The sequence below is a fragment of the Ambystoma mexicanum genome, chromosome 6q (genome assembly GCF_040938575.1).
Source record: "Ambystoma mexicanum isolate Mex_15411 chromosome 6q, UKY_AmexF1_1, whole genome shotgun sequence".
Lineage (NCBI taxonomy): Eukaryota > Metazoa > Chordata > Amphibia > Caudata > Ambystomatidae > Ambystoma > Ambystoma mexicanum.
Genome location: NC_090937.1, coordinates 1,539,361,864 through 1,539,382,717, shown reverse-complemented (window position 1 = coordinate 1,539,382,717; position 20,854 = coordinate 1,539,361,864). Strand labels below are relative to the sequence as shown.

The following is a 20,854-nucleotide window of genomic DNA, read 5'->3' as shown; positions in this document are numbered from 1 at the left end:
CTTAGCCTTGCCTACATGTAGTTGAAGGGCCATATTAGTAGATAAACACTCAAATCTTCACTAGAAATCATAATTGTATACATGTCATCTTTAACCATTTCATTTGGGATGCGCTTGTCTAGTCGTGGTATTAACTTGAATTGTAGTCCTAAATTTATAATGGGGAAATTTAGGATTTCAAGTCCCTGAATGCAAAGATAAAACCAGGACTGGACTAGCATCTACTAAATAAAATGTATACTGTTGTCTTGTATGTTATTATTTTATATTTTATTTAGATAGATATGTTTATTTTTCCCCAGAGTCCCCTGCAAATCATACCTCTTAAAACCAGGATGGAGTGAAATGGCAAATTGAAAAGATGGTAGTTTTTAGAAACGCTGTGTTCTTTAGCTATCTATCCCAACACTTGTTACTTTTTCTTGATGACCTCCTTGGGTATTTTTCTGTTTATTACTTTGTGTTTTTACCTCTAACTCTTACTGTGTACTACTGCATTCTTAGTCGCTGGTGTGGTTCTTGTGGGAGAATTACCCATCTCTTTTTCAGGTTCCAAGCCAAAGTTTATCCCAAGCAACCATGACCTGCCCTCCCTGTGCTTTTAGTACCCTCATCACCTCATGTGTTGATTCCAGCACATAGACCGACTACAGTTGCAGTTCCCCATGCAAGGTTCTGGGACTGTTTCACTTTAAAACCCTGCAGATTTCTTCCCCCTCTGCTTGTAGCGGTTTATTCCAAAGGAGAGGCAAACTACTGATTTATGTTAAAGAGGAAGTTTTCGCCCATTGACTCGGAAAGCCTTGTCAGAAGGCAGTCAATACCAGCAGAGCCTAACTGCATTCTAATTGGTTGTCAGTGGTTCAATATGATGGAAAACTAAGATAAATGTGCTGCTATTCTTTATTTATTTATTTTTATTTATTTGTATGGCGCCGGGGACCCACAGGCATCTGGGCGCACATAAACACCCACGACGAACAAGAAAGACCAGACTTGGACTGAAATCATGTGTAGGTGATCTAGATCACCGTAACCTATGCTGATTCTGATTATGTGAACAGGATGGCCTTCAGAGAAGTTCGGAATGATTTCTCATTTTTATCCAAGCGTAGTTCCAACGGCAGTGAATTCCATGTCTGTGCTGCCAATGTGGGGAAGGCTCTTCGTAGACACTTAGCTCTTTTGAATTTATTTGCCAGGTTGTTGGAGCATACAGTATGCCTGGTGCCTTACCATAGAGGCATTTGTACACTACGGACGCAGTCTTAAACTGGATTAGGTCTGTGATGGAGAGCCAGTGTAATAATTGTCTAACAGATGAGATATGTTCACATATGGGGATGCCCTTGATGATACGAACGTCATCGTTTTGAAGAGTTTGGAGCTTTTGCAATCACTTTTTGCTGGCCCAAACAACAAAACATTGCAATAGTCCCGGTGTAGAAGAATAATCGCTAGGGTGTATAAGGCACCGTTTGCCTCAGAGAGATGTTCTGTTATGCACATTTATTGTAACTTTCTGTACATTCCCTGGTGCCTTTTTGTTAATATTTCATTCTGCTTTTTAATACTTTGAGTGCAGTTTCTGTGTAGTATTTCCCTAAAATTCATACTCCTTCGTCCCGACCCCTTTCCTCAATACTTGATGGGCGCCCCTCACTAAGGACGGGGAACAACCTTTTTTCCCACCAAAAAAAGCATTTCGACTTTAAATTAAAGGAATGCGGCTCAGCGGCCACGGATGCCTCAGTGCTGCGCAGACCCTGCCCTCGGGTTCCTCCCGTCAGTCCTCGTTCCGCTTCGATGGGAGCGGACCTATTCTTACAGCGCTAGTGGTTAAGGTTTCACTTGTAATTCCACGCACCTTAGCTTTCCCAAACATTTTCCATTTTATTTTTCAATTGTTTCACCTACCTCTGATGCCTTGACTTGCTCAGCGTATGTTGTTGCAGGCGGGATTCTGCATGTGTCCTTCCTGCAACGGCTTGTTCCCAGCCTCAGATCCCCACTCACTCTGTCTGCAGTGCCTGACTTCTGAACACTGCTGGAGAAGGCTGGGCAGCGTGCAACGCCTTGACATCTTGCCACTAAAGAATCGGTTGGCTAGATGGAGGGAGCTGTTTTCAAGGTCTCCACCAGATCATCTGAAGGACTTCGTTCGCCGGAAGATCAAGACAGACAAGGTAGTACGAGGAGCCAGGAATGAGACTCTGACACAAGGGATTCATGGTTTTGGTCAAAGACTTTTAATGTCTCTCTGCCCCTGCACTAGAGGTGTTTCCCTACCTGCAACTAAAACTGTCTGTCGATGTCAGAATGTCCAAAACAAAACCGTCTCATGCCCAAAGTACTATTCTGGCCCTCACACTCTAATAAATAAACTATATGGTGAAAAGGGTAATGTCTTTGGCTTTGATTGATTGACAAATGATCAAAAGGAAAAATGCACTACACCAAAGCCTAAGCTCAAAGGATAGTTACTTTTTCCAGAGGGTGTTTCCCTTCCCCTGGATTTCTCTTCCCTCTATTGTATATTCAAAGGATATCCGGTACTTAAGTTTCTATCCCTTTACAACACAACAGAAATACAAAACAACGTGGTTCTTGATCTTGTTGGGATACCTGGTGTACTCCACTCCCAGGTTTTGCCTCCTTGTTTCTCTGGTTTTGCACAGCCTTTGTCTAGTCCTGATGTATCCTTATCAGGACCCCTTCTGTGGCAATGTATTTCTTATGCACTGTTCAATTCGTCCTTGCATGGTTTATTTCCCTACCAAAGCTTTCTTATACATATTTATGACTGCCTGGTGTATTCTTCTGCCAGTGCTTTCTTGAACACACTTGCAGCTACCTGGTATGCTCTCCTGCCTAGACTTCTCATAAACACACTTGCAGCTTTGCTCTGTCTGAATTACCCTTCCGTTGGGGCTTGTCTCGTGTGGGCCTTGAACATACTTCCAAACTTGATGGAAACTTCCTGTCTTTGCTGTTTCTCGTACGAAATGTACCTGGTATACTGTCCTGCCAGGACTTTTCTTCACTTGGACTCTATACCCACTTTTTAACGCAATATCTTCTTGAGTCTGTTATCTAATTTGGTGTCTGCCTGGTCCACTATCCTTCCACGGCTCTTCTTATATGTCTATTTCATACACTCCCAGACTGGTAAGTCCTTAACTTCTATTCGGTTTTGCCATTAAACAAAATGCCCACCGGCTTAGTATCTTTTCAATACTTAATTTGCTTTTCTAATGTTTATTTGCTTGCAGCATGGCTGCCCATACACCCAGCTGTCCCTGTTTCCCATTCGGGGGCTCAACGGCTCTTTCTGGCAATTTCATTATTTCGGCTTGTTAGGCAGAATCCTGTGCAGTTCCCTTGGGGAACACTGCAAAAAGATTAAGACTATAGGAGTAAGCAGTAAACCCAATTGGTAGCAGTCTGCACCACCCAGATTTATCTGGTAGCTGTGGCTGAGAAGTCCGACTTCTCTCAAGAAGAGTAGTGCAGTATGTAGAGTATACACATTAGGGCCAAAACACAGTAGAGCAAACAAACACTGACCAGAGCTTTGTATAAAAAGTATATAATTATTTATTTAAAACACACTTTATGGCATATACTAGCACGCTCAATCAAAAGCAACTTAAAACACAGTCAGATAAAGTATACACAACTCCCCTAATAGTTATCAGACAAGTCACCAACCTGGTGGTGAAAAAACATCTCCAAGGATTAGCAAAGTTATGAACTCCAAATAAGCGGCCACATCCAGTCTGGTATCTTAATGTGGTGCTGGCTCTAGAGCATAGACCATTCGAGCCAATGGCTTCAGTGTAGTTAAGACTAGTCCCGCTGAAGACTGCCCTACATCAGCGTGCTTGGGGTGTGAAATTCAGGCCCTTGTAGCTTTAGAACCATACACTACCTTTCACAGAGATACAGTGGTGTTGAGAACCCACTCGAGTTTTTTGCCATTGATTGTGTGGGCATTTCACTAGAACAAGGAAATAGTGCTACCTACGTTCTTTTCTAACCCTCAGTCAGAGGCAGAAAGAGCACTACACTGTTTAGATGTAAGAAGCGTGTGCAAGTTTTATCTCAGCAGAATAAAGGCTGTCCGAAAAATATAACATAACGGGTGTATTTGTAAAGCGCAGGTTCACCCCTAAAGTGGCATCTTGGCACTAATAACAGATGTTTGTTACCCAACTTAGTGGTACTCATTTTATGGACCTCAGAAGGATTAAGGGCTGAGTGGACCTGCCGGGATTCGAACCTGTGACCATGAGGTCAAACATAGGTCCCTGTAGTGGATGCATTAGTCCACTGAGCGACAGTCCCGGTGAAAACAGACGCTTTGCTTGTCGCATTCGGGGAAACTGTACCAGGTACACAGACCGCCAAGGCATCTATAGCAAGATGGATGGTGGCCGCCATTGCAGAAGCATACAAGCTGCAGAACAAAAAGGGCCCAGCCAACATGCATGCTCATGTGGTCAGGGCCAAGGCAACAGCAGTAGCCTTTCAAGGGCATGGGCAGTGGCAAATTATCAGCAAGGCGACGTGGGCATCCCCGTCTGCCCTTCTACCAGCATTACTGCTTAACCAGCAGCGCCATATTTAATGCAGCTTTTGGCCTAGCATGGTTGAAAACCTTTTTGCAGCATAAGATACAGCCACTCTCCTCCCTAAAGTATTTCATCCATTGTAATCGCCCATCAAGTATGAAGGAAAGGGGACGGCCGTAGGAGTAATTAAGTTACTCACCATAGTGACTAACATATGAATGTTAGTCCATAGTCCCCTTTCCTCCATACGACCCACCATCTTCCTTACCTCTTTTCAAAATAGTAAGTGTTAGGCAGAAACCTGTGCACATCCCTTAGGGACCACTGCAAAACATTTAAGACCACAGGAGTAACCAGTAAACCAATTGGTAGTAGTCTGCACCACCCAGATTTACCTGGTAGCTGTGGCTGAGCAGTCAGACCTCTCTCAAGAAGAGTTAGGCAGTATATAGAGTATACACAATAGGGCCAAAAATACAGTAGAACAAGCAAACACTGACCAGAGCTTTGGTATTAAAAGTATATCATTATTTATTTAAAAACACACTTATGAAAATACACTGGCACTAATATATCAAGCAAGTTCAAACACAGTCACTATAAGTATATACACCTCCCTAGTTAATCGACAAGTCTAGGTTAAGACACCAGTTATTAGCAAAACAGAGGTGAGCGCGTAACCTTAGATGGCACTCCAATAATTTGTTAAAAAAGGGAGAGGAAAGGCAGAGTATGGAAATAACACAGTACCAACACTTTTAAGAAACCACAGCAAGTCAAGAAAGGCAGGGTCTACTGTAGAGCCAAAGTTCATAGGCCAGGCCCACTCTTGGAGAGAGCAAGGCGGAATGTGCCCAAGATCACACAGTGGAAATGCACTCAGTCTTTGCAGGAAATGTCAAAAGAGGTTAGATCAGTTCATAAAGATAAAGTTAGCAGGTCTGAGGTCAACCCAGTTGGAAAGTCAAGGATTTATGGGACACCTTGGACAGTCCTTTGCAAGGGAGACCAGGCGGGGCTCAGTACCTGAAATGGTGAGGAAGCTCCAGCGGTGGCAGTTGTTCCTGGCAGTGGGTGCAAGTCATGGCTTCGACCAGAGGAAGAGATGATCTCGACGAGGAAGAAAGCTGGAGGTCGTTGCACTGCCAGGGAAGAAACCAGCCGCGGAGTTCCCGATTAAAAGGTACGACCCTTTTATTTGCAGTCCGTGGTGAAGCGTGGCTATCCGGCCGCCGAGGTGCTTGGCACGGGCGTTTTGACCACGAGACGTCCTGGAAGGCGAAAAAAGGCGAACTGGTTGGTCCCATCAGCTCAAAGGGAAGAAGACTCTCCTGGAAGATCTCCTCTGTCATCGGGGAAGTGGTCAGTTCGTACAGCAGGGCTCCACCGGTGGTGTCGTTGTAGATGGCTCAGCTGCTCCCCTCTTCGGTTTATTTAGGTCCTCTGGCGACTTCTGAAGTTCCAGTCCCCAAAGCCCTGTTTTTATGCAGGAAATCCCCCATTCAACAGCCTAGCTGTCACTCGAACATGCTAAGTGGTGAGCCGGGCGGCTCACCACTGGGCCAATCACACAAGAGTGCGACTTGAGTTGCCGAGGCAACTCAGTCCAGGGTGCCTAATCCCCCTCCCACACATCCTGTAGACCCCAGACAGAGTGGCACCATTTGGAGGGCTTCTGTGCAGAAGCCCGCCAAAAAGTGGAACAAAGGGCTCGACTTGGCTTAGAGTTTCAGAGGCGAACACAAATGCCATTTTAAAACCGAGTCCTGGCAAAAAGACCCAACCGGGGAATAAATATTAAATAAATAACCCGGCGGTATCTTTACCATTGCACCAAAAAGTGGTGCGTTTAAAATCAATGGGAAAATCCCATAAGAAATATTCCGGTGGAATATTTTGCGTGGTATCCACCGCCACCAGCCAGAAACTCGACAAGGGGGGACTGGACAGTTCCCCTTTGGAAAACAGACCCAGGGGCAATCGAATTACCCCTACCAGTACTTCCACAATATGATGGTTTGAACTGGTTCTATTCACAATTTGAGACTAGTAAAGCCAATGGTGACTTTACATGCCCTGGGAGACAGTAGTCATTCCTAGGGTATGGAGTCTATGTTTGGGGGTCACTATGACACCCCTGTGTTACTGCACAGAGGGTGCTGTGTAACACACATACCAAAAACACATGAAGCCCTATGGAGTAAAAGACCCCATAGCCCATAAAACACATTCAAAGTCAAAGGACATTCTAAAATCATGCCTAAGAGTGGGAGAAAAAGTCTCAGTCTTAGCAGGAGAAAAAAATAAACCACAAAAATCCAGCAAAGCTGCTGGGGGACTCACTAGGTTTGGGAAATTAGCCTTAACAGAGAATTCTCTCTAACAGTCAGGTTCACATTAGCGGGCTGATGTGTAAAAAGGGGACTGACGTGAGGCACGGGAGGGTGGGATTTGCTCAACGTTGATGCGTCCGTGGCCATGCCTCTGCGCGCCTTATATTTAAAGTGTAAATACACTTTTTTATTTATTTATTTTTGGGGTGGGGGAAAAGGGTTCTGTTCCTGTCCCTAGCGAGGGGCACCCATTAAGTATCTAGCAATGGGGACTATGGACTAGGAGTAAGTTAGTCTCTACGTTGTGTAACTTTCAATTTCTTCATCATGGGATCTTCGTTATTAATCATAAAAGTAGAATATCTCTGTGCACATGCAGTATCTCAGAACACACATGTGCTCCTTCGTACTGTCCCCTTTTTTCCATACTGTGTAGGCGGCCCTACATGGGGACGGGTCCAGAACCGTTTTGCCCACAAACAATTGCACTTCCCCTTTCAAATTTGGAGCACGCAGGCGGCAGCGGATGAGACTATGCACTGCTAGCCCTGCCATCCGGGACCTCAATTCAGTCCTCTTTTCCACGCAGACGTGAACGGACCTACCTGTGGAAACACGTTTTTTTTTGCTGCGTAACAGATTGCCCTAATCCTTTTTCTTTATTATTCACCGGCCTTTAGTGACTAGCCTTCCCCAGCGCATGTCGGTCACAGGCAGCTTCCCCATATGCACTTCTTGTGATGGATTCCTGACATCGGACCCCCACAAGCTCAGCTTGGAGTGCCAGGGAGCCGATCACTGGTGGGACGCGTGAACATATTATAGAGGTGGCGCAAAATATTCTCCAGATCACGTGGATCTCATCAAGGTCTTTGTGCACAGGAGTTAGAAGACGCATGGGAAGATAAGTCTCCAAAGCACTCAAGCAGGAGGATTCCTTCAATGGATTGCCTTTCTCCCACAGATTCCTCATCAGATTGATATCCTCAGCCAGCACTTCTGCTTGGAAAAAGCGTCGACTGGGGGCATATTGGACCTCGACTCGGCCGTCAATTCGTCTTGCTTGGTGCTCGATCATCTGCTCCAGACGTGATGTCGGGTTTTGTATATATGCCACGCCCCGAACCTCAGTTCCTTTGTTCGACACGCTGCTCTTGAGGAATATATTGCTCGACACATTTTTGGACAGATTTGATATTCTTCTCGACCGCAAGATGTCCGCGCCCCATATTTCAATGGTTCAAGCGTTGCACGGACTGCTTCCAGGGTGTCGGTAACAGACCTGCATGATGTGTGTGGTGCCTCAGCATGGGTCACGACACTAAGGGGTGCTCTGCATGTTCGAAAAGGAATTGGAAGTCCCTACTAGAGCGGGCAGCAAATGTTTGCAATGTTTGCAATGTTTGAAAAGGTGGCTGTAGGTGTTGGTGCGCCCCCACCCACACAGCAGGCCTCGGTGGCTTCAGCAGCACTTAGTGTCCCTGACCCCACTCAATCACTGATACTGAAGCCATTGTCATCGGCTCAGCCTTCGGCTCGGCTTCGAAGGCGGCCAAGTCTTGGAAACTGAGACCTTCTCTCGAGCCTCAGGGCTTGGTCATTCTCGATACGCCCTTGGTGCCCGACTATCGGCGATCGATCTTTGGTCCCATGTTCTAGGTCTGAATTTGTCAGATCTATTGTGCAAATTTACAGCACCGATGAGTGGGGAGAGGGACGACAACCAAGGAGACATCGACCGATTTTATTCAGACGCTGGTGGCGTTGATTATTTTGTCGACCAGGCAGACCTCCTGGCGTTGGCACAGGGGTTGCATGATGCTAGTGGGTTGACTACATCCCTGGATGAGGAGATACAACAATCCCAACTTTACACTCACGCCCATGGCAAATTTAGGTTGCTAGTAGACATGGTGGTCAACACAGTAGGACTGAATGGTTTGGCAGTTCCATTCCAGGGTCATGATTTAACCAACATTCTGGAGGAGGGTCTGTGCGAAATCTAAGGGCATTCTCCCAGGTAAGCCTCGAGAACCCTTATTCAGGTGGCATGGGGAGGGCTGTTGCTCTCAGATCCCAACTCGGGTTGGACGAGGGAGGAAGGAATGGAAAGAGAGAGGGAGGGAGCGAGGTAGGATCACCTGGATAGGGGAACCCGAGGTCATGCTCGGGAGATTGCCCCAGGTGAGATGCAGTATGACACCAGAGAAAGGGATGAGGAAGACTTAAGTCCCCAAACCTTGATGGGCTGTTTCACCTTGACCTCCCTTCCTTTCGATAAACTTCCTTTTAAAGAATCCATCATCCCCTCTGCCTCTGATAAATCCATTACTCGACCTGCTTGCCTACAGAAACCATGCTCCTTCCAATCCTTGATTTTCTGTTCTCCATCAGAATACTCACGTATTCTTCTTTCTGTTCATCTGATTATTTCCTGTATTACCAACCTGCTCTGGTACCATACTACAATTTCCATGATTCCCCATGTTTATTTCAAAATCTTTTTTGTTCTATTTTACATCCCGGTCACTCTCGCTCATTTCACCAACCTTCCCTATCTCATCCCGTAGGATACTCTAATACTCCAATCCCCTATTTTTGTTACACACATACTGTTTTACACCCAAGACAGCAGACTAATGTTATCTGTGTACCTGACATGTCCCAACCCGAGGGTCAGGCAATTAATTCTAATCACACACACCTAACTGCCCTTCCTTTTTCCCACAGCAATAAAGGGTGGAGCAAGAAAGCACAAGATGAGCAAGGTCTTGTGCTGCCAATAATTCTCTGGGGAGGCCCCGCCAGAATGCGTGAGCCGGCCCTCCCCTAAAGCACTCCTTTAAGGCACAGGCCTGTCTGTGCCAGTGCCACTCTCAGAAGCGCCGGGTGGGCAGGAGCCCAACCCGCATCAGCCTTGACCTCGATGCCTGCCCAACTATCCTGCAGGAAGACACCGCTCCAGCATTCCCAAGAAGCGGAATCAAGCAACCCACTGTTGCTCCCAGCATCGACCCCAGGAGAGCTCAGGTAGCCTCTTCCATGCCGCTGGCCATTATTTTTTAAATGTGCACAATTCCGCTGATATCTGACCGAAATCACCATCTCTGAACATGAGGATCCCTACAAAATGTTTGCCGCTGTTTGTTTTCGTCAGGTTGCCTAGCAACCTCCCAGGAGCCCATTGGCCCGCCGCCAATACTTGTCTAGAGAGGCCCTGCCGGAAGGCGTGAGCCGGCCCTCCCCTAAAGGCACTCCTTTAAGGCACAGGCCTGTCTGTGCCTGTCCGTGGGGGGACATCGCCCGTCGACCACACAAGCTGGTCGCTAACCCCTCCTGCCTCTACTGTAAGCACTATTGGGGTCTTGACCCGTCCTCACGTTACTTGTTTCCTCGTGATCAACCGTGTTGTAAACCTAGTGCACTTACGACTACAACACCTCATTGTTCCTGTACGTGATCACTTCCTCACCATACGTACTTTTATGCGCGCTGCCTCAAACACTAATTTGGAACCGAGTTTACAGCAGCACATTGAACATACTATAAGTCGGAAGACCCAGTACACGTCTCAGCTACTTTGTCTACGTGACATTCTTACCCCCTTAGACACTGCAGGTGCATTAATGCTGCATGACTCCTCGTCACTGCTAAACCTTGCCGTCATACATTACGGTCCTGATGCTCAGCCCACCGGATTGCTCTCAATTCCATTGTATACCAGTTCATGCAAATGTCTCACCGGTATGTCCCATATACTTGTATAAATAGGCCTGCCCATACCTGAATCTGTATATGCCCCTGCCTATAAGCCTACGCAGATACCTGAATAACCCATGCCTATGTCTGACTAACCTATGCATTTGCCTTAACTACCTATGTCTGAACCGACCTTGCCTATGTCTGAATAGCCTATGTATATGCCTTAACTGACCTTGCCTATGTCTGAATAGCCAATGTATTTGCCAAATAGCCTATGACTGAATAGCCCATGCCTTTAAACTGCCTATGTCTGAACACCTTATGTATACGCCTAACAGCCTATGTCTGAATAGCCTATATATATATATATCTATATATCTATATCTGAATAGCCTATGTATAGGCCGAATAATAGACTGACTGATTAGCCTACGTCTATGCCTAAACAACCCAGGTATAAGCGTGAATAGCATTTGCCTGAATAGCCTATGTCTGGGTAGCCATGCATATGATTGAATAGTGTCCGGACAGCCTATGCTTCCACCGGAATAGCCTACCTTGAACACCCCACACCCACGTATGACTAGCCCACCTACCTTTCCTACACCCCCATGCCTATACCATGTCAACTAACATATGATGCAGAATCATACCTGCCAGCTCAGAATGATGTCCCATAGCATGTCCTGGATACCACTCTTGCTGCTGATCTTACCATTCATTCACAAGTGGCTTATAGCTATAACAATGTCCCATACCAGATACCTAGCCTGTCCTCTATATGACAAACACTAGACTCCGATCCAGACTACCTCCTCTCTACGAGCCTAGAACTTGCATACATCCCTGCCTCAGCTATAATAAAAATACCCTGTGCCATGAATCGGCCTTTAGGCTAAACCTTGAGGCCTTGCCCAAAACTTTGAACTATGCCTCTCCCATTAAACGTAAAACTACCAACCAATCAAAACCTGTTGCCGCTAGACCTCATGAGATATAAAATAAGACTACCATTGCAGGAGCATTAATCGATGCAAGATCTCTAGTAGTTCATGCAATGGAAATAGCAGACATGTTATCCTCTGATGATGATGACTTTCTAACCGTCACCGAATCTTGGTTGAACGGTGCAGCAGGCCCAGCACTTAAGATAGCAATCCCGACAACTACCAAATACTTATAGCTAATAGACACAACACCAGAGGAGATGGCATAGCCATCATAGCCAAAGCTAACCTTGCTATAAGACTCGTGCCTACTCCATCTCTAAAATCCTGCGAATTGCTCATTGCCAAAATGCCCATATCAACTGGCGTACCCGAACTATGTATCTGAAATATAGACCGCCAGGGCCTATCGACACCTTTGAAGAGGACACATCTAGCCTCCTAGCCAACATTTCAAAAGACTCCTTGCAAATATTAATACTAGGAGATTTTAACCTTGTATTCAACGATCCTGAGGACAAACGGGCGCGGGCTATAGCTACCACTCTCTCAGAACAACGACTGACCCAAAAGGTTCTTGTACCGACTCACACTAAAGGCAGGACCCTTGATTGGGTGGTTGACCTGAACTGCAAAACTACCATTACTAAAGTAACCCCATATCTATGGACTGACCATCATTACCTGATTGATTTCTCACTAACACTAGACACACTAATAGCCAAAGAATTATAATCATGGCACCACCCTCCCAACTAGAAGTTAAAAAAAATCATACCAGATAAACTACTCCCCCATATCCTTCCATCCCTTAACTCTCTCCCTAGCAACTCTGACCCCAACATCTTGGTTGAAGTGTATAACAACATTATGACTAAAGCACTAGACTCTATTGCACCAGTTAAAATGCGCAAAAGTAAACGACGAGCACACCTTTAATTCCTGGTTTACTCCCCACCTTAAAGACCTCAGATTACAGAAAAGGAAATTAGAATCCACCTGGCGCCACACTCCACCTGTTGAAAATAAAACACTACTGACCAACTTTGCTAACAACTACAAAAAGGAAATAATTTGGTCCAAAAAAGACATCTATAATGTCAGAACCTCCAATGCTAGTTCCAATTCCAAGGAACTCTTCTTGATCCTCCGGGAATTGGAATCTCCCTGTACCACTCCTGATACTGCAACTAAGGACAAACTATGGTGCACTAGCATCCAGAATGCCCTAACAAATAAAATAATCACACTTCAAACTAAGATTTCCAATAAAAAAGCCTTGTTGCACCCTTCTGAACCACAAGTCGCCAGCCTCACAGCACCCACCAGTCTGCCTGAACCATTTAGCTTCACCAAAGTTTCTATTCTGGAAACAGAAAAAATAATTCTCTCCTTGAAGCCCTCTAACTGCCAGGGTGATAACTACCCTGCCCAAATAAGATGCAGCTAGAGACCTAGCTCCTTTTATTACCAAACGTATCAATGCCTCATTCACGACCAACACTGTCCGAAGCAACTTAAGATTCCTGGGTACTACCCCTGTTAAAAAAACAAACTCTTGACCCCACCTTCCCAACTAATTACAGGCCCATTACTCCGGTGCCTTTCCTTCTCAAAATCATTGACAGAGTAGCGTATCTGCGAATTCAGAATTACCTAGAAACTAACCACCTTCTAGGTTCTCGCCAATCCGGTTTCGGGCCACAAAATGGCACGGAAACTGCACTAATCGACTTAAAAACCCAAATTGACGAATTTAGGGACCAAGGGAAAACAGCCATTCTACTCCTCCTCGACTTGTCGGCAGCCTTCAACTTGGTGGACCACGAAGTCCTGTGTAAACACCTAGCCACGGCAGGTCACTTCTCGATAGACGCAATAGCATGGGTTCAATCCTTCCTTGACAATAGAACAATGCAAGTTTTCTCCCCTTCAGCAGCGGCCGACCCTATCCGGAATACATGTGGCATTCCACTAGGCTCTTGTGTATCCCCAGCCATGTATAACATTTACCAAGCCCCTATTTGACAAATTGGACAGACTGGGTGTCACTACAAGAATTACGCAGATGACACCCAGATCCTTATCCCCTTTCTGGCAATTTTGGAAAAGATACGGACTTGGAAATAAAATATACCTCCTCATTCAGGCATGGATGGCATCCCATGGCCTCTGCCTGAATGACGGCAAAACACATTTTGATCCTAGGGTCGGCGACTAGCTTAAAAAAATTGGATTCCAAATACTCTGCCTTTTAACATTGATGGAAACATCATTAAGGTCTCTAAGGAAGTAAAAACGCTAGGTTTTTACCTCAACTCCACCCTAACCTTAAGTAAACAGGTAAATTATATGGCGTCATCTACTGTTTACACTTGCAAACTCATCAGAACCTGCAGACACTTTTTATCCAAAGCTAGTTGCATTATCCTTGCTACTGCTCTAATAATATCAAAACTAGATTACTGCAACGCCCTATACCTGTTGGTCAACAAATATATCCTGGACAAAATCCAAATCCTACAAAATGATGTATTTATTTATTTTGGATTTGTATTTGCCCTCAGAACGGCACTGAACATCCCTAACAGAGAACATATTTCCAAAATTAGAAGGGAACATCACTAGCTAAAGATCAACGATCGAATCGTACTTAAAACAGTCTCCTTGACCTACAAATGCATGAACAACACCGCACCCCCATACCTTACAGAGAGAGAATGGTCAGGAAAACATCCACCCGCCCCGCCAGAATTGACAACGCTGGCTGTCTGGAGATACCCAGATTTAAGTTAAAGAAAGCTGGAGGAAGTAGCTTCCCGGTGAAAGCTGCCCAGTCCTGGAACGCACTTACGCCAGCACTCAGAGCTGGCCAATCCTACCTCCGCTTCAGGCGTAACACCTTGAGCTGGCTGCGCTCTGACATATGATCCATGCTGGCCACAACGCCCATGTACATGTCTGTTTTATCATGTACGTATGTATCTTGCTGTTCAGGGTCTGACTGGGACAAGAAATAGGCCCAGTCACCTAAAAAGAAAAGTGGCCCACCCCTCGCCTCACGACCCTTGACCTCTGATGACATCACCGGAAGTGATGCCATGTGACCCCACCCCAAAGTGACATCCTGGAAGCGATGAAACGCGACCTTTCACCCCTTGATAAAACAGGAAGTGGCATCAAATAGCATTGTTCCTAAGTACACTAAATTACTGTGAATCCAAGCACATGTCCAAGGCCAAATGATATGTTATTGTATAGCATTTACGCGTAAGCTCTTTTTTATAGAACAAATATGCATACAATATCACCCAACCTGTGTTGGTACTCATTTATAGACCTCAGGAGGATGAAAGGCTTTTAAAAAAAAAAAATAATAAAAAAAGAAATATTAGAAAAGAAAATACACATTTAATTTACATTTTATTTTCTTCCAAACCCGGCCCAGGCAAGTTTTATTTCTTTATATTGCCTCTCCTTGCTATGTAACCATGTCTGTCTGTAACCCAAGTTTTAAGTTTTCTTGTACCATGTTGCGCCCTACAAATAAATAAACAAATGAACAAACACAAGTTGACAGTGTGTACAGCAGACAGTACGACAAGACTGCTACCAAGCGCAGTTAAAGCGAAGGAGAAAGGCGGCGGGAAACAAGAGGGTTGCGAGGAGATAAGTGACCTTGAACTTTTAGCCCCAGGCCTGCGGAACCATCGTGGAGGAGAAACTAAGACCGCAAACAATTGCACAAGTGTCCTACTGTAGATGTCAACGGTACACAGTGCAAGCCTATGATGATGAGGCGGAGCAGAGGAGACTCCTGCGCCTGTGGTACTGGCCTTGACTCCAAAGAAGCCGAAAGCCAAGCGGTTCATCACAGTTGGTGAGTCGAGGGGAGAATCGATAAGCACAGGCTGTGTTGAGTGAGAATCGCAGTGTGGCAACCAAGGCTAATGAATGTTAAAGGAAATGTTAGAAGTGTGAGGGGGGAGACCAGCTGCAGAGAGAAAGCGGCGCCACATGGGTGCTAACACGAGAGACTCTGGTCGAGCCCCATATTGAGAAACTACAGAAACCAGAAGGCCATAGGAAGGCTGCCAAAGGAATGCAAAGTGGTCATACGTGAGACTCAAACAAAAGCCCTGTACATTCGACAGACTTTGATTCGTGAATTGGCATGAAAGCAAGGGAAGTGAACACCGAAACCTTTGAACTGTATAAAAGTGAACATTAAAAGTAAGGAGGGATCAGCTGCCCATGCCGGGCCCCACGGTTCCGGCACCTCTGCCTCCTGCAGCCCAAGCGGTTCCATACTAGCTTCCACACCATCCTCTGGCTCCAGTCAGCACACCTCAGCCTTCGGCACCCAGTTGTCCTCTGCCCGCTCCAGACCAGCAGGACACCCTGGCGGACACGGATGAGGAGGAGGCCCCGACACTCCGTCCTCGGCCAAGGCATTCCATGGTCGGCTCGCATGTCTGCCCGAATATTTGGGGCTTCCACAACCTGAGGTGGAACAACCAGAGGCGGGGGTCCTGGCCGAGGTCCTCATTCTACACCCTACGGCTAGAACAGGGATACCGATGCAGACTGACGTCGCCTTGGCCAAAAGGGGATGGCTTAAACCCCTTTGGCGCAGCCCACCAATCTGCCTCTCAACGCCAAGTACAGACAATTGGAGGGAGATGTTCTTGCTGTTGGCACACCCCTAAGTGATTGCCGCGGCCTTGATCTACTCTAAGCCACAGTCTTCATCAGCTACCTCATCCTCGGCTCTACTAGGCAAGGAGGAGAAGATCTTGGAGGCATATGGGAAGGTCTGTTCCAACGCCTCGCTACACCTCCGTCAGTCCAATGCAGACGCCATGCTTGCAGCCGTTAATCAAAGGCTTTGTTGGGAAATAGCCAACTTCCTTCCAGGATGTCTGTTGCCGAGTCAGGCGCGCTTCAAGGCGGGGCTGGCGGAAGTAAAGATGGTGGCTCTGGACATCATGGAGTCCTCGGTGTCGCATATAGACACCTCAGACTGTGCTATCTGAATCGCCATGAACATAAGGAGGACGGCCTGGCTACGGGCTACCAGATTCATCCAAACGTCCAGGAGCCCATATTGGACCTTCCAAACGGGGGTAGAGACCTTTTTCGTTTCACCATCGATGTGGGACTTGATGAGAAGAAAAACAGTTCCCAGACTGCAAAATCCTTATCTATCCTCACGAAGTCCATGCCTAAGACATACAGGCAGATGCACCAGTGGGGAATAAGGGCTTCTTTCAGACTCCATCCTCAACCCCAGCCCCAGCGGGGGAAAAAGGCATGACATTCCCCCTCCTGGGTCCAAATGTCTCCAGTGGGGGGCTGGCTTGCCCTTCACGCGCAATTTTGGCACACAAGGTTCGCGGACCCCTGGATCCTCTCGGTAGTGTCCACGGGCCACCGCCTACCAGTCCATCCATCCCCTCTCACCTCTCCCCCACTCCCACAGATTGGGACAACAACTCTGTTGGTGGAAATTCGAGCGCTCATAGAGAGTCAGGCAGTGGAAGAAGTCCCAGACTCCCAGCGGGGTATGGGCTTCCACTCAGGGTTTTTGCCATACACACGAACAACCAGGAGAGTGGTGTTGGACCAATCCACCCTGAACCTTTCCCTCCCTCGTCAAAAGCTCAAGATGGTTACCCCAGCGCTTATTGCAGAGACACTGTGCAAGGGAGACTGGATGTGCTCCTTGGATCTGAAGGATGCTTACCTACACATCCCGATTTGGCAGCCTCATCGGTCCTTCCTGAGGTTCAGGTCATGGACTTTCATTTCCAATACAAGGTTCTACCTTTTGGCCTCAATTCAGCCCCCATGGTCTTTACCAGGCTGATGAATACAGTGACAGCCCTTCTCAGGGCCCAAGGTCACCATGTCTATCCATACCTAGATGACTGGCTCGTCAGGGCGAGATCCCTGGAGGCGGTCCATCACACCTCCTCCGCCCTCATGAGTACGCTACACGAATTGGGATTCTCCATCAATCTCAAAAAGTCACAGCTTGAGCCGACGCAGAGTTTAGCGTTCCTGGGCCTCATCTGGGATACGAGCAACGCGAGGGTTTTTCCCTCAAGGTCAAGATCAGTCATCAAGATGGCCACGGACCATTTTCTCAGCGGAGCAGTGACCTCAGCATGGTGGTACCAACACCTCATGGGTATCATGGCGGCATGTCTACTGGCAGTGCCTTACACAAGGCAAAAAATTAGAAGATTACAGCTGCACTTTGCATCCTCATGGAGTCAGGAGCAGGGTTCCCTGACGGAACTAGTCATCATTCCTACCTTTCTCCACCAGGACTTTGTCTGGTGGAGCACGGACTGCAACTTGAGCTTCCCGCGTTATTGCCTAAAGTAGTCCTTGTTTGATATGATATGATGTGATATGGCATTTGTAACGCGCCTATACACAAGTGTTTCAAGGTGCCTAAATGAGGAGATAGTGCTGCCTACTTTCTTTGCGGACCCTAATGACAATGCTCAGAGGGTCCTGCACTGTCTAAATGCTCTACAATTCTACCTGGGCAGAACCAAGAGCTTCTGCAAATCTGAGGCTGTAGGGGAGAATTCTCAGAAATGTGCTAAGTCCCTTCTATCTTGGAAACTCACAGCATGGACTTTAGGACTTTTCATTTCGAACCTGGAGAGAGTGAGACCTTTTTCCCACACTCATGTATTTTTTCATTGATTTGAACACTGTTTCTTTTGACTTTTTTCATTGTCACACAGCACCTTCAGTGCAGTGACACAGGGAAGTGTTCCAGATTTCCCAAAGGTTTAAATACCTTCTCTTGGTTAAACTACTGTTTCCAAGAGCAATGAAGTGAAATTGACTTTACTTGCATTGTAACTTTCTAGACCCAGCACACACTATCTTACAATAGGGTGCTGGAGCAGTTACTTAGTATCCCCTTTGTCTAGTTTCTCATGTAACATTTTTATGTTACCCTTTCTACAATTAATGGCTGGTGGCTGTGTTTTACTTTTTCCTACCATTGTGTGTTTTTACCGCGGGCTGCAATTGCAGCTGCAGTAAGACACCTATGGGTGACCCATGGGTGCCCATTTTGTCAAAATGGCCCTGGTCGTCTTTTTTTGGGATTGCTTGTTGGAAAGGTCCTTCTTGAGATGTTCGTTTTGATTTTTGCCGGGTTTCAATGCTGAAGCCGCATCTGGCTCCAGCGTGTCTGGCAGGGCAGGAATTGAGGGAGGTGCCTAAAACTCCCTGTGCTTAATCCTCTTGGTTACAGGAATGCACCAAGACGTCATTGGTCGGCTGGCTGTCCTTGGAGTACGGCCACCCTGCTGTGTGAGTGACAGCAAGGCTGCGAATGAATGGGAGAAACCTACATAAAAGACTAGGCTTTTTGCTAGGAAGGCAGAGTCGACCACTGGACAAAGGAATCCGAAGAAGAGCTTGGAAGAGACACTTGCTGCAACTCCAGGACTGTTGGTTTGCCCTATGAAGCCCTGCTGCAATGCTGAATCTCCGAATTCGCCTCTACTAGAGAAGCCCTGCAACAGATGACCTCTCCCCTTGGGTTGGTGAGACCAATCGACCCCAAAGCGAACTCGTCTGGACATCCTCACTGAGTTGGCTGTACTTCCATTGCTGCTGCAGGAACTGATTGCCAGGGAGAGGAACACCTGAATGTGTGCATCGTTTTTAAGTCAGACCTGATCTCCAGGAAGATCCTCCGGACTCCCATGAAGCGGGACTGACCAAGCCTGAGCCACCTCAACAGACTGCTGGGCCCCAGAAGCGAGGAAAGTCCATAAAGGTATCCGAGAACTGAGGTGGTGCTGTTTGCGAGAGCTGCGAGAAGCTGAAACCGTGAAGTGCTGCTGATCTGAAGTTTGCCCATTGCTGCAGCTGACCTTCAACTCGTAGTACAGGAGTCCCCAGACGTCCTCCCTCTTGTCCCCACGACAGAGGCCCAGGAACACAGGATCTGAAGACCTACAACTGGAGCAGAAGCCAGCTGGAACCAATTTCTTCAAACCAAAGGTACTGTAAGACTTAGGGGTTGCTTACCTCTTTTTGTGTAACCTTGCTAGCTCTCAGTTGAGGGTTGACTTGGTTGCCTTTGCAAAGTTGCTTGCAGCTTTGCCCCTCACAAGCCTACCAGCTTGTGGCCCGACAGTGATTTCATTTCTTCAAAGATTTCTAAAACATTGTGCAAGACTATTTACCTAGCTGCAAGAAGTGCTTCAGATCACCTAGACTTTTGCTCAACTAACATTGGCTGTCCGAGCTCCCTGAAAGACTGTTTTTCCCTCCGACTTTGTGCTTCAACTATCCCACAACAAAAGCCACACATTAGATAACTTGTGTAGCTGGGAAAGGGTTAATTTACTTTGCATCGGAGGGTTCAAAAAGTACTTACCTGCTGAAGAATATTTGTTGACCATTGTTTTATTCCCTCATCGTTTCCTTTTGACACTGATCCCAGTATTGCTCTAAATGTCCACAGTATCCGAGTTATTTAAGTCACCTCAGGGTGTAGGAAGTGTCTGTGTGCCATCCCAAATGGTTTTCTACTGATTTATTGAAACTGAGTGTGTTTAGTTTTGAAGTATATTATTGTTACATAATTTTGCTCCCTTCGAAAGAAGGCTTATTCAACCGACTGTAAAATTAATAAATCATTATTCAACCAAGAAACCTTGAGTGTAAGTGTTTATTTGGATACTTGTCACTGTGAAACTGTGTGTGATAACCCTACAGCTCACATTGACCCCTCTTGAGATAAGCTTGGGTGCTCAGTCACTCTACCAACTTGTGTAGTACATGCTTATACTAAAGATCGGGTTAACTATTGCAAGAAGACAAGGCTGGTGCCGTCTCCCACAGGGTACTGCATACATTCTTGCCTAACAAATGCTCTCTTTGCCACCTTCGGGAGGACAAAGCCAGGATATCGGGCTTCTAAAGCCTCCTTAGCCAGGTGGATGGTTTCAGCCATCAAGGAGGCCTACGAGGGACAGCACAAACCACTTCTGGCAAATATGCATGCCCACTCTATCAGAGCCAAGGCCACGGCAGTCGCGTTCCAGAGGCACGTTCCATGGCAGGTCATCAGCAGGGTGGCCACGTGGGCCACTCCTTCGGCATTCTGCAAGCACTGCTGTTTGGATGCCGGCTCCAGGTCCAACGCGGCATTTGGGCAGGCAGTATTAAGGAACTTGTTTTCTTAAGGAGGGTGACCTCTCCACCCTGGAGCTACGTTCAGGTGTAATCACCCATGCAGTATGGCGGAAAG

At 46.7% G+C, this 20,854-nt stretch overlaps 1 protein-coding gene across 4 annotated transcripts in view; it reads left to right on the top strand.

The window, feature by feature from the left end:
- SLC4A11 (solute carrier family 4 member 11) overlaps positions 1 to 20,854 on the top strand; it is a 1,288,767-nt gene that overhangs the window by 1,023,017 nt on the left and 244,896 nt on the right. The gene's annotated exons all lie outside the window — the stretch shown is intronic.